Source organism: Mirounga leonina, unplaced genomic scaffold (assembly GCF_011800145.1).
Source record: "Mirounga leonina isolate KUSES-001 unplaced genomic scaffold, KU_Mleo_1.0 Mir_53, whole genome shotgun sequence".
Lineage (NCBI taxonomy): Eukaryota > Metazoa > Chordata > Mammalia > Carnivora > Phocidae > Mirounga > Mirounga leonina.
The window spans coordinates 91,930,265-91,945,581 of record NW_023270807.1 but is presented as its reverse complement, the minus strand read 5'-3'; the positions used below and the strand labels follow the sequence as shown (position 1 = coordinate 91,945,581).

Below are 15,317 nucleotides of genomic sequence, written 5' to 3'. Positions count from 1 at the left end.
GGAGAAGAAGAAGAAGGAGGAGGAGGAGGAGGAGGAGGAGGAGGAGGAGATGGAGAGGGAGAGGGAGAGGGAGGAGGAGAGGAGGGGGAGAAGGAGAAGGAGGGGAACAAAGGGAGGGGGAAGTAAGGGGGAGAAGGAGAAGGAGGGGAAGAAGGGGAGGGGGAAGCAAGAGGGAGAAGGAGAAGGTGAAGGAGTAGGAGAAGGTGAAGAAGGGGGAGCAGCAAGGGTGGGCAAGTTTGAGAACCAGATTTCCCACTTCAGGACCCATCTTAAAGAACAATGTGGCTGGCAGGTGCTGCTAAGAAAGAATTATGATGGAAACATTGGGTCTGGAAAGTGAAAGACAGGTTCAAATCACTCTGGGGCACAGGGTTTTTCATCCTTACTCAAAATTCTGTCCCAAATGGGTCCTGAAGGGCTTCTCCCCTGCTACAACTGAAATTTATCCAGAGAAACTCCCAAAAGTTTCCAGCACTGCCTGTGATGAGCTTGAACCTGCTGGCGGGAGGCATGTACTTGAACTGGAGGATTTGTAATCCAGTTATTCTTTCGTTTGTGGAAAAAAAAAAAGTCTGCATTAAATGACACTAGTGTTCACCCATGTCTTCACATACCAATACCCCCATGCATGTGTGTCCTCAATCAGAGTGTGTATTTAAATCCTCCGGGAAATTTTTGTGACTTACATGACTGCCACACCAATGACATGAGTCAGATTTTTGTTCATATATGTGAATTTTGAGAGCACTCTGTGGGACTTCTGTCATGATCTCCTTTACTCAAGCAAATCCCCCTGAAGAATAACCACATAGATCAGCATAATGACTCTGAACTCACACCAGCCTGCACTTGGTCCCTGCTCCAACAGGTATAAGCTAGGGATCTTCTGAAATATTACTTATATTTAAACCTCAGTCTCCTCTTGTACTAAAATATATATTTTTACATATGTAATTTTAATATATATAATAATTACCTAACAGTTTTGTTTTTGTTGTTGTAAAGCTTTAATAAGATCTAAGACAAGTAGTTCACCACCTAAACATAGTAAATGCTGAACATAGTTTTGGTTACTATTACCAATTGACCATCTTTCTCCTTGAAGAAGTTCCAAAATAGTTTGTGTAACTCCAAAGAATCTTTCAAAAAAACCGCAAGTGGTGTCTGCGCTTGGCATTACTTTATCATATTAATTGACTAAATCATCATGTTAGCTATCTGCACTGGTTTTGGTAAATAAAGGATGAGGTCCTGGGAAGCCAGATAAAGCATGAGGGCCCTGGTTGCCTAGAAGGTAGGGATTTGAGCATAGAAAGGAGAGAAGAGATGGTGTGCAAGAAGTATTCGCCACATTGTCATTTGGCCTAAAGCTAGCCCTTAGAAGAGCTGGGGGCTTAGACCAATTAAGAGCCCTCTCATGCTCTAACCTTTTCTTCTTCTTTTTTTTTTTTTTTAAAGATTTTATTTATTTATTTGAGAGAGAGAGAATGAGAGCTAGAGAGCATGAGAGGGAGGAGGGTCAGAGGGAGAAGCAGACTCCCTGCCAAGCAGGGAGCCCGATGCAGGACTCGATCCCGGGACTCCAGGATCATGACCTGAGCCGAAGGCAGTCGCTTAACCAACTGAGCCACCCAGGCGCCCTCTAACCTTTTCTTCTAATTCACACTTTAAACTCTTTTAAATACATGGAGTTTTGTGACAGATAAATCCACAGGAAGAGGTGACTCAGAAAACTGGTTAAAGTTGACTTTTTCTTTGCTGCTTCCTGTTTTCCTTACAAGTGATGTATTTTTGGCACAGAGTCTTGTTATAAACCGTCTGGGGCACTTGTTTCATGATACTGTATTAAGTTGCTAAAAAAGAGAGAATTCTGAGTTAGTGAGTGACTAAACTGTGTTTTCATCCTAAATAATGATAGACGATTGTAACTGGATTTTCCATTTCTTTCCTGACACCAGCAAAGTGCTATGGGGTTGGAAGTCCTTTAAATAGACAGATGTGTAAACTATAAACGCTTGAATCTTGCTTATTTTCTTCCCAGTGCTAAATGCTAAATTCTAGACAATGGTACCATCTTTGGTCAGCTAGTTGTTTTTGTAGGAAACTTCAGGTATGGAATTTCAGCGCATGGAAGCTTAAATCTCCTTTCTTTATACCATCTCTCTCTCTCTTTTCAAAAATTAAAGCTTTTAGTGATAAAAATAAGTCTAACATGCTGTTTTGTAGTTTTGCCCTATTTAAGATGCTTTCTCAAAAGCGAAACATTCTTAGTTTGAAATAAAATATTATTGCTGACACGAAAGAGACGTCAAAATGAGTTCACATGACACAGCAAAATGAGTTTTAAGGCAATATAAAATCTCTTTGCTTCTCTCTATGTAAAATAAATGTTTCTGTCTATTGATCTGAGATCTAAAGTGCCTATTGCCATCCTACCAAAGTAGAAAGAAAATACACTTCCAGTAAGTCTAAGAGCTTAATAAAAGTATCTGATTATTACAGTGTAAAATTCCTTTACTGTGATTACCACCTGGTGTATGTGAATATACCTGCTTGTAAATTCATATTTGCTGATAAAACTAAATAGATAAATAAAATAAATCTTTTCACAATATTCTTGATTATTTCTATTAACTACTTAAAATATTTTAAGGATATTTCGTCACGTTCTACCTGCTCTGGGAAGGTATTTTAAGAATTTGTCATAGAGAACTGAATGACAAACTCAAAGACAAATGGAGTTGCACTGCATGGACTTAAATAAAATTAGTAACTTTCAGACTGGCATGAGCTGGGTAGAATTTGAAATACGAGATGAAAAATCTGTAATTATTTACCCTCCTTCTCAACCTATATTTTATTAGTTTCCAAAGGCAGCAGAATGGTACATCAAATACCTCTCTGAACCACATTAAGACAGTTATTCTGTGTTTTCCCTAAAGTTTATGACTTCATCCTTGGAAGCATTTTATGTCTTATTGATGCTAATTGCAAGTGCTATTCTATTTAAAAGAGCATGTTTTGTATAAAGCCTATCCCTGAGATTTTATCAAAAATTCTTCTAGACTCTGCATAAAATTCCCATATGAGAAAATAAAGGGTCAGCAAATATTCTTATGCAATTTGGTCTTATTGGTTTCCCTGAAAGTGGAGCTAATTCTCAATGTTGGGGAGTTTGTTTACTTGGAAAAATTTTTGATTCAAGTTGCCAAATTATTTTCCCCAAAAGTTTAAAAACAAAACAAGACAAAAGAACTCAAACAAGAATAAGAAACCTCCACATACTGATTCTCATGTAGTAAAATCATGACTTGGTATCAAATCCCAGCTTTGACATAAACAAAGTATGTTAACTTGGGCAAGTTATTTAATCTTTTTTTTTTTTTTTAGCTTCTGTTTCCTCATCTGCAAAATGGATGCAAACATTTTATCTACATATAAGTTGTAAGCATTAGCTGAATAAATTGAGTATGTGTCAGGGAATTTGGTTTCATCAAACTTATTTTTCTTTCCTCTGAGTTCACAGGTGGGCTGCTTTCCTCAGCCTCCTTTGCAATTGGATATGGCCATTAGGGGTATGAGGGGAGATAATACGTGCCTTTCCCATATATGGCCTTTAATATCCACTTGCATGACCCACCAATATCTCTTTCTCCATCTGCTGATGGAAAGAACTTTTAGGATCAGATGGTAGCCATGTGGTGGAATTTGCCTGGATTCCTAAATGACCTTGTGGTGTGGATTATTTGCTAAAGAGGAATATCCACATTAGAATTTGTATGAATCGGTGTACCTGGGTGGTTCAATTGGTTAAGCCACTGCCTTCGGCTTGGGTCATGATCCCAGAGTCCTGGGGTCGAGCCCCATGTCAGGCTTCCTGCTGCACAGAGGAGTCTGCTTCTCCCCCTCCCCCTGCTCATGCTCTCTCTCTCACTCACTCTCTCTTTCAAATCAATGAATAAAATCTTAAAGAAAAAAAAGAATTTGTATGAATGAAATATAAACTTATTTGAAAGTCGACAAGTTTTGGGGATTTGGGGGGCGTGGCTGCTAACATTATTAACCCTAACCTGCAAAGAATATAAATTCCTAATTAGACTAAGAGTTCTAGGGAAGCAGTGATCTCTCCCATTCGTTGTGCTCTCCATCATGTGAATGAACGCAGCACCTATCACATGGTAAAGTACTCAAAAGAGGAATGAAAATATGAACCACTAAAAAAATAATTGCAAAGCCGTCTAGACATGCGTGCTTTATAAATCACAGCTATTTTCATTGTATTATTTTATTCTGTTACTTATTTTGTTTTATTTATTATATTATTTTATTTGTAGTCAAAAGAATTTAATTCCCTTCTGTGTTGATCATTTTCCTTACTCAGGCTTTTATGCTTTTGGGGGAAGAGTACATTTTCCACCTTACAGACCTGGTCTCTAGCTTCCACACAGCAAAAGTACTCCTAATCTTTTGTAGAACATGGCTATTTTTGTCAAAGTATGATTATATTCCAAGACTATTCATTTTAATGAGTTACTTTTTTCAAGTGAGTTATTATTCAAATCCGTATAAAGTTCTGAGACTCATGCCTGGCACACAGGTTGTGCTATCTACATGTTTGTTAAAAAAAAAAAAAAAAGGTGAACTGTCATCTTTATACTTATTTTGCATTTCTCCTTCTAGTCCAAAACAAATTATTTTTTTCATTTATTTTTAGCTTTCATATGAGGTTGTTTTCACTTATACTTGATGTGACTGCGTCCTATTAAAATCATGTTTGACTTTTGGCACAAAGACACTTCTGTTGGAGTTCAAGCCTTATCATGAACGTAAGAATTGCTCCCTTTCAAATTGCTGCAGAGCATCACTTGCAAGCTTTAGATTCAAGGGTATACTCTAGCCATCTCAAGGTGACTTGTCGCATTTCTTCTCAACACTGTGTTCAGTGACCTTGTACTGGTAGCTTGACATCAGCCACAGGAGGAGTATTTACACCATGGAAACTGGCAGCTTCTATAAATCAGGACTTTTTAACTTCTCTCAGACACACTGCCTTGTCCTCCTGCTCTTTTCGGACAGCCAGTTGTTAAACATTTACCAACACATCTCTGTGAAACTGCAGTTTGCAAATCCTACATGAGGTTACACTATAAGACAAACACAAATCCGGGTAGCAGCTGATAGGCAGCAACTCAATACCAAAGAAAAGAAAATGGTTCCAGAGTTTCTTCTGTTCATCTGGAAATTTTCATGATGCCTAAAAAATAATAGGTCGGAAGTGCTTGTTGAATAAATTACACAATTTGAAAATAACAATACTTCAGTTAGGATAATAATTGCTAAATTTAATGAGCACCTACTAGATGCCAAAAACTATTTTAACGATTTATAGAATCCTCAGAAACATGCTATGAGTTAAACATTAACACCTTCAGTCTGCATACATAAAATTTGAGGGAGGAAAACCTCAGGGCTGAGAGCTAAATGTATAATTATATTGTTGAATAGATGCTTAATTTATGATTCTGTATATTTCAGATACAACCAACATATCTGACTTTTCCTGAAAAAAAAATTGGAATATCAAGCAGTAGCCCACCAATTGAATGGCGAATCAAGTGAAGCATAGAGGATTTACATTAAAAAAAAAATTTATGTTTTGATGAAGTGTTAAGTATTTAGTTCACCACTTTCCTCTACCCCTGAATGTAATTTTACACTTGGGTAATTTGCCTCAGGTTTGTGAGCTTTCTGTTCTCTAGAATCAGTTGAGGCTCTCCTTTCTGAAGTAATACCTGAACCCAATTCCAAAGCCTGTGCTCTTAACCAATATGATATAAAATGAAAGATTAATGCATACTATAAATTTAGAGATCTCAATTTATCTTTGTTGCTATTATTGTTATGTCTAATATGATACATCAATACATATGTACACATTGTTGCGCATATGTCCATCTATTTTAGTACACACACATAAAATCCATACCTTTATAACTGTCAAAAAAGCTAACCAATAATGCTTTCAAAACGATTCAGAAAGCATTGATCTGGTTGAAGATATTTCCATCTCAGCACCTGCCTCCTAACTGAGCAACCAGTTCCTATTAAAATTCAGATTCCCAATCTATTCACTCAGTCCAGGCTTCTTATGTATGATGTTGCTATTATATTTCTTGAATACACTTAATGGCTCTGGCATAAATCAAATCCAATCTATACATCTATTACACACATGCATATCAGATAGCAAATACTATTATAATGATATTGATGTTATTTTAGATGAAGTTTTCCCACTATTTGATTATTATGATGCAAATGTTATGGAGACAGCTGGCTCCTTCCTCATTTCCAGGGAACACAGGAGGGAAGATAGAATAACATAATCAAGACGGAAATCCTCAGCAATTATTTCCGGTGGGTGGAGGTGATGTCTGAAGAACAAAAGAGAACCTTTATACAACAGACCCTTCATCTCTGAGCTGAAACACCTTTCAGCAGCTTCTGACCATTCCACAATTTTGTTTACCTGTCATCCACAAAGACAGCTTGTGGGCTGGGTATTTTGGAGAAAAAAACAAAACAAAACAAAACAAAACAAAAACATGTTCTACCCAAGATGATTTCCAAGCATACTCATCAGCTTCATTTTCTTATGGACAGAATAGAGGATCAGAAGATGAGTGAAACAGAGGATTTGTAATGTACTTTAATTTCACATAGGAAGACTGTTATATAGCCAGGCATGGAGAAATTTTCCGTCTATCTTAGCCTAAGTCTAAAAATAACTAGAGGGGGAAGAAACTAAGAGGCTTTTTAAAAAAAAATTCTAAGGCATTTGTATCATTTTAGAATATAGCACACGGACTGTATCAATGCCCGGTATCACTAAACTATGGTGATGTCACTACCCATACCAGTCAATTCCGCGTCCCGAGGAGCTAAGACTTGGACTCGAGCAGCACCGGCCATGCAGGGCTGAGAGGTAAAAGTAGACATTTGTGTTTTCAAGCACAGGTTGCTCAGGTTTGTTGTGGCTTGAAAGACAAATGGCCTCATCCTCAGAGACCCTGTGACTTGTGGACGTTAAAGGTAAGTCCTGAGGCTGGGTTGACAGTTTTTTTAAACAGAAGCCTTCCAAAATATGTAAATTGCAGTACCTTTTCTTTTTTCTTCCCTAGCGTTCTCTGTATGTGTGGAAGCTTGACTAGGATTCAGTGGTGAGTGTTATTTATAGGCATGAGTCATCAGTGCCCTGAAATGGTTAACAAGCAAGCAGCTAACTTACCCAAAGTGAGAAAACCTCTGGGGAGAATCTGGTTTCCAGATAATAATGACTCATTCTAATACTCTTTTATATAGCAAATAACACATTATAACAAATGATGTCCTCTCCCTTCACACACACACACACACACACACATACACACACACAGCAGCTAGTGATAAAATAATATGGATACCATTTCTTTATCTGCTTATTATGTGAATATTTACCAGAACCTCCAGATGTCATAAAGGCTGGAATGCTTGATGGTCTATTTGCTTACGTGGCTGCATTAAAGTTGATAGTTAGAAATACAAGGGAGGTCAAAAAATTCAGCAATATTAGCTTCTAGCAGAAGAGAAACAGCGACTGAAGGGCATGTTCTGTTTTGCTCACAAAGTAATATGATACACTTTACTCCCACCTGCTTCTCTGCACTCTGAATTATATGCTCCTTTCACGCCCACCCACATGGACTCTTTGCTTAATAACTGTTCTACAGTGAATCTCTTGACTGTCCTTTATTCTATGAAATGCCGTGTCATAATATTTAATGCCATTAAATTGATCCTTATATGATAAGCTGATTAGTTGTTTGAAGCCCCGCTGAGAAGTAAAAGAATAAATATTAAAGTAAGTGGTTATTACTGAAATTCAGTCCTAATGAATTTTAAGCTTCAATCAGGTTTTTATTTGATAGTGAGGTTACAAATGGAACATCAACAATTATTAAAAACCCAAGAAAGTGCATATTATTGAGTGATTGTTTACTATTATGTCTTTCACTTTTAAAGGGCTGATGCGACAGTGTCTCTGCTCATAACATTTCATGGTTATTAATGATGGGATCCTGTGGCATAGACAGCTTGCTCTCTTTTCATTCCCAACAGTAACAGAATAGAATATAGAACGACATAAATAAAACGAAGACCCTAGGCAAATGTTTCTGTGAGGGGTCAAGAATAAAATAAAATTGAAAAATTACTCAGTATCATTCTGTCAAAGCCACAGGAGAGAAAAAGCCTGAGTTGAACTGTAGAAGGGAAGAAAACAATACAGTGCATCAAGTTTCACTTTTGCATTTGCTCTCAGGAAGCATAACTAAAACGGAGTTTTAAATTACAATCAGCTCACTGTAGACTCACTAATTTACCCTCTTAAGTGCATTCAGAGAACCCTGTGCCCTTTTTCAAATTCTCTCTAATTTCTTCTCTTACATGGCATTTTAATGTCTATGGCAACTCAAATTTTTTAAAGTGGTCCGGATACAAAAAAAAAATAAGTGAGTTTATGTAGGTTTTATGTTAAGTGTATCAATGCCTACAAAGACAGCAAATATTAATTGATCATATATTATATAACCACGCATTGTCCTATAAGACTAGCAGACATTAACTCAATCCTTACAAAAATTCTGTATACTTCATTTTTTTAAATTTCTTGAGCACTAGTATGACTTTTAATCATGTTGAGCATTTAATATTTTTCTAATTAGAAAATAAACCAAAAGAATGCTAAGTTATTAGCCAGAATCTAGTAAGATCACAAGTACCACCCTTAAATACTTGGGATAGTCACAGAACATGTGGACTCATCTATTCCAGAGGACAGAATATGGCATGCCCCTTAGCACTTCCCCAGAAGTCCTTAGAATGTCATAAGCTAGAGTCAGAAATCCTTTATTGCATTATCAATAAGGCAAGTCATAACCACAAAGATGAGTGGAATTAGTTAGGATGACAGGATTAAAGAGGATAATTAAAAGACATAGAAAATCAATACCGTTTGTACAGTATTATATGGAAAAGTTCAGTATTAAAACTTCAGCTATGAACCAATGGAACAGGACATTAAAAAATAAGGGATAGAGCAGGGAATCAACCGAGGAGAAAACCTAGAAAAATGGGGAGAAAGGAGAAAAATTGTAAACATCACATTTCTGATTATAAAAAAAAATCTATTTTAGAGAGCAAAAGTAAAATATTGTTTAATCCCATTGGTACACTCAGCCATTAACTATGAGGTCATAGGTTTTTAAATTTTGTTTTTCATCTTGATTTTACAACTCTCATTTGGACATTCAGATGAGTTAGTCATGCATATTATGTCATACAAACTTACATGAATTTCTTTTTTTTCTCTACTTTGAAGGCAACCCTCTTGGTATCTAAAGAGACATGCAGAACAATGTGACAATTAGAAAGTTTTTGTTACAAGTTATTAATAATTCCCTTTTTAACTCTAGCTAAAGGCATAAACACAATGTTAATGACAAGAAAGCTATAATGTGATATGATGTATCACTAATACGATGGAAAATTATACTGTAAGATTTTTATATATCATTAATGGATTTAATATAATGGGATTTTCATGCAAGATCAAGCATTGTCCATAATGCCTCTGGATAAAAAGCAGTGCTATGTTTCATTCTCATAAATAGCATCATAGACACATCACACATGATCCTTGAATATGAAGGTTTATAGCCTAAAGAGAAAATGTTGCAGCTTCATGATATTTAGAGTTTAAAGGTTTTTATTAGAAGCTTTATTGATTAGGTTGTGCCTCAGATTAAAAATCCCCTGTAAATTTGGAGAAGCATATGTCTATTATTATTCTACGTTTACCTGTATGTAATTTATGAATAGTATTTACATGTATTTTATAAATGACACTTTCTAAAATTTTAATATTTAAGATTCAATTGATGGATTCATTTTAAGCATGATTAACAGTATGCACTTTAAAAGTAAAATTAAAGTGTTCCATTAACTTAATATTTTAAGAAACAATAGACATTTTATATGAAGAAAAATTAAACACATTAATTTATTACTGGGATGAGTTGAAATATCCTTTTTCTTTTTTTATCTTTTTTTAGAAATTTATTTGACAGAGAGAGCGAAAACAAGCAGGGGGTGTGGCAGGCAGAGGGAGAAACAGGCTCCCCACTGAGCAGGGAGCCCGATGTCGGACTCGATCCCAGGACTTGGGATCATGACCCGAGCCGAAAGCAGACACTTAACCAACTCAGCCACCCAAGCGCCCCAACTTCATTTCTCTTAAGGTCACTGATGTCTCTTTTTATTTGTCCTCAGTAAAACCACAGAATTATCCAAGTTACACCTTTGTCTTATGTATAATTTTTCAGTGTTGTCTTCTTCAAAGAGAGCAATATACATAATCAGAGAAAAATCCATTGGTTCCTAAGGCATCTGGCTGGAGCTCTGGATACTGCAAAAGTTCACAGGGACCCACTCCAACCCTTTAATTTGCAAAGGAGTGATCTATGTAAATCTGAGTTTTATGGATCCTGAGAGACCTCTGACAACTTTTTGCAAATATCCCAGATAAACTATCAAACTCACTGGACATCCATAGGAACACCCATAAATTCCTTGTGGGTCTCTTGAGGTTCCTTCTGAATCCTGAATCCTGTAAGGATTGCTTGGTTTAGCCATTTAAGAGCTGATGAAGTTTTTGTATGGAAAAATAACATAGGTTTTATGGTGCCTATGAGGCTTCACACTACTTTCTGCAATTAGCACAAATGTTGAATTAACAGAAGAGTCGATGGAAAAACTCATCTGGACTGCTCTCAGTTTATGGTTTATCTCTTCCGGGGTTGTTTTGTACCAGGGGCCCCCAATTATTTAGTGTTGAAGGAGTTGCTGTATTTCTACTAGTTTTTATATCCTTAAGGGGAAATGTAACTGTGGAATGGAGGGGATGAGAATAAAAGTGAAAAGTACTAGCATGGGATTCTGTTTGGTAAGGGCATGCAGAGGCTTTCAGTATTTCAAAAACAGAAGTTTCTTTCATCAGCTTTGCTCTGGCCTTTCCCTGGCCATCCACAGTAAGATGCCTGCGGACCCCTGGAATTTGTGATCCTTACGAAGACATAGTCAGAGACTGTGACTATACATATCTGTTTTCCATCCATCACTGAGCATTTATGGAGCCCTGGTCCAGATCCATTCCTGCGTTTTCCAAGTTACACCTTGGAAATATGGTAAGCCTATAAAACTCTGTGTTTTTATGTACCTTACTTCTAACCCGGAAAGGCTGAACAGTGAGTTCTTGATCTCACAAGAAGTAACATGCTACATGGAGAGATGGCTGTACAGTGAAAGATAATTGGAGACATGTCAGAGATCATTTCTACTCGGGGCTGATCGCAGGACCCTGAGAGGATGACGTGAGCCAAAATCAAGAACCCCTGTCAGAGATCATTTTGATAACCACTTCAGCTAGTATTCAAATTTTGTGAATCCTGCTGAAATCCAGAAATGTATTCCAAGTTGGTCATAATACAATTTTATTGTCATAGATTTTACATATTTTATCACTACATTAGCATCAACTAATAATGACAATATGAATAACAGATAATGATGATAAATAATATTTATTAAACAATTAATGTATGGCAGGCAACATCCTAGACTCATTATATGTATTATCACATCTAAGTCTCATTACAACCCGTGTCAACTCCATTTCAGAAAAGAAAAGTCCAGCCTTAGAGACACATGTGAATAATAACTAAGGTGGAATTTGAAGCCTGGTAATCTTATTGTAAATCCTGAACATTTTAATCATTAATTATACCACATTGCTTCTCAGCTGTTTTCTTACACCCATAATATAATTTATCCACTTGTATTTATTAAGCTTTTAAAATTTATTTTTTAGGCGCCTGGGTGGCTCAGTTGGTTAGGCGACTGCCTTCGGCTCAGGTCATGATCCTGGAGTCCCGGAATCGAGTCCCGCATCGGGCTCCCTGCTCAGCAGGGAGTCTGCTTCTCCCTCTGACCCTCCCCCCTCTCATGTGCTCTCTCTCTTTCTCTCTGTCTCAAATAAATAAATAAAATCTTTAAAAAAATAAATAAATAAATAAAATAAAATCTCTTTTTCATTCTTTTTTTCTTTCTTCCTTTTTTTTTCTTTAACAAGACAGAATGAAAACTCTTCAGTGGTTTATAACAGACATCTTAGCACTTCTAAACAAAAGGACTGCTTACAGTAACAAAATGTGTGGCCTTTCCAGAATTTCCTTCAAGACAAGGGAGTAATTGACAAAGATCTTGTAACTCTGTTATGCACTGTAACTCATGACCATTTCTCTTCTTTGATGTCTATAGCTCCCTTATATAAAGGGTATCAGGCCTCGGGACTCCTCTTGTTTCCACCTCTAACGTCACAAACATTCATTTGAATATTTCCTTTAAGATTTACTGTTTTTAAAATGTTTCTGAATTTATAGTCCTTGTCAAGGCAAAGGGAGGAGGATTCTTTTATTTTCATGTCTGAGGATTTTTTTTTTATTATTTAAAGAGAGGTACATTTTGTGTCTCCAAAGCCATCAGCCTTATAAATTAATTCTTAGCGAGTTTAGTGTCAAACAAACCTCATTTATATTACCTTTCTTGGGCTTGAAAGACCAACAGTTTTTATGAGAAAATAGATAAGATTTGAGAAAAAAAAAAGGGGATTACAGAATTCTCTGTAGGAATTCTCCAGATGGCAAGATATCACACATAAATTCTTCTTTAATATGTATTTCTTCATGCTGGTTCCTAAGAAAATAAAACAATGCTTCTGATAACCTAAACAAAAATAGTTTTACTCTTTATGTCTGTGTACTCTTGGCCACTGTGAGTAGCGGGCGAAGCTCGGAAGCTAAGGTCCTTGGCTAACTTGACCACTTCACACCTTGCCTAGGGCATGGCTGTGAACCTGAACCTGACCCTGGTGCCCTCCGTCCCTCACAAACTTCACTTGTTCTGAACTGTTTTCTGTGATTCTTACATTCATTATTTTCAAATTCCTAGCAACTAATAATTTCTCACTTCTTTCCTTCCCCCCAAATTACTTTTCCACATGACTTAAAATCAACTTATTTTATTTTCTTCCTTTTCTTTTTTTAAATTTTGAAATCTTTCTTATGAAAGCATCACTTAATTGTATCAAAAGAATATTCAGATGTCAGCAGGTAAGTGGTCTGTTGTTAATGAGTATTCCATATAAACGTGTGCTAGTGTTTGCATTCTGACAGGTCAAGTCCTATGCCTACACACTCACAAACACTTATTGAAAATACTGTTGCTTTGGAGTGAAATGGAAAAATGCAAGCTGGGAGGCTAGGAATATAGTTCCAAGACTTGCTGGTCCATTTAGAAATCCTAAAGAAACAGAACTTGAAACTTGACTCCACTATTGGAAAGAAGGATCAATTTATCTTTTGCTTCTTTTGAAAATATCACTACAACAACACCACCTAATTCCCTGTATTGTTTGGTGGACTTAAGGTAATATTTGTAAATGTTTGTTAAAACTCTTTAAGCTTTAGAGGTGCCTGGGTAGCCTTGTTGGTTAAACGTTCGACTCTTGGTTTCCACTCAGGGTAATGAGACTGAGCCCCACGTCGAGCCCTGGTCGAGCCCCAAGTTGGGCTCTGCAATGAGCATGGAGTCTGCTTGAGATTCTCTTTTCCTCTCCCTCTGCCCCTCCTGCTCATTCTCTCTTTCAAATAATGAATAAATAAATCTTTTTAAAAAATAAAACTTTTTTTTTTTAATTTTTTATTTATTTGTGAGAGAGAGAGAATGAGAGACAGAGAGCATGAGAGGGAGGAGGGTCAGAAGCAGACTCCCTGCTGAGCAGGGAGCCCGATGTGGGACTCGATCCCCGGACTCCAGGATCATGACCTGAGCCGAAGGCAGTCGCTTAACCACCTGAGCCACCCAGGCGCCCTAAAAAATAAAACTTTTTAAGTTGTAGAAGTTTATACAGTTGTGACATTTTTTATCCTCTTTTTCAGATAAAGTAGTTTGTTACAAAGAAATATAGTCTTCATATCTACACACCAAAGGTTCTTTTCTTTCTTTTTTCTTTTTTTAGAGGAAGAGAGAGAAAAGGGTGGGAGGGGCATAGGCAGAGGGAGAGAAAGAATCTTAAGCAGACTCCACCGTCAGTGCAGAGCCCAACACACGGCACCATCTCACAACCCTGAGATCATGACCTGAGCCGAAATCAAGAGTCAGAGGCTTAACCAACTGAGCCACCCAGGCACCCTCAAAGGTTATTTTCTACCCATGGTTTCTATTCATTATGAAAAAGTCAAATATACCCCAAATTTGAAGTTATGGTATGATGAAAATCCATGTAAGTCATCATTCAGTGTCTCCAGTGATCAACTCCTGGTCAATCTTCTGCATCTGTAGCTTCTCAGGCAAGATTATTATGAAGTAAACCCCAGTCATAGAGCATGATATCTGTAGCTATTTCAGTAGGTATTTCTAAGAGATAGGAAAAATGTTATAAAAAAATCCTTAACCATTATCACATCTAAACCAAATTAATAATAATTACTTTAATATCAAATATAAATTAGTATTTATACTTCCTCAATTGTATCATAACTTTTTTTACAGTTTGTTTATTTGATCAGGATCCAAATAAAGTCGCCACACAACAACAGATAGATATATCTCTTATTCTCTTACAATCTTTCGGTTTCAACTTACTCTCTATTTCTTATTTCAAGATTTATGTTCCTGTTACTGTTAAAAAGAAAAAACAAAAAAACAGACCATTGGATCTATTTCTATACTTTTTATTTTATTTAGTTCAGCTTTATTTACAGTATTTTACAAAAAGCTTTATTAGTTTTACAAATGTGAGACAATTAAAGAATAATTCTTGGAAAGAGCTTACTACATTGTCACACAGTAATGTCTCCATAATCATTAACTTCGGTATATCCCTGATGACAGTTAAAAGTGATTCTTGCTACTCTAAGCGGAAACCAAAGGCAGATCCAGAGTTGACATGGAGTAGTCTGGAGTAGAGTCAGTCTTGTGGGTGAAATTGTTTCCCCCACAATGATACGTTGAAGTTCTAACCTATGGTACCTGTGAACATGACCTTATTAGGAAATACTAGTATCTTTAAAGATGTAATCAGGTTCAGTGGAGGTCATGCACAGTTAAAGTGGACTTTGTTGAAATTCTGAAACTACTACCCATAAATAAAGTTGAAAATT

General features: G+C 36.5%; 2 long non-coding RNA genes across 2 annotated transcripts in view; one reads left to right on the top strand and one right to left on the bottom strand.

Annotated features, from left to right (window-relative positions):
- Positions 1-6,992, bottom strand: part of LOC118001467 — a 10,080-nt gene extending 3,088 nt beyond the window's left edge. The window contains exon 1 of the long non-coding RNA XR_004676704.1: positions 6,918-6,992. This is a non-coding gene — a long non-coding RNA (uncharacterized LOC118001467). The remainder of the gene's footprint in view (positions 1-6,917) is intronic.
- Positions 6,808-12,006, top strand: LOC118001466. Its single transcript, XR_004676703.1, has 4 exons — positions 6,808-7,092; positions 7,182-7,220; positions 11,096-11,282; positions 11,966-12,006. It is a non-coding gene; the product is annotated as an uncharacterized LOC118001466 (long non-coding RNA).
- The last annotated feature ends 3,311 nt before the right edge of the window (positions 12,007-15,317 follow it).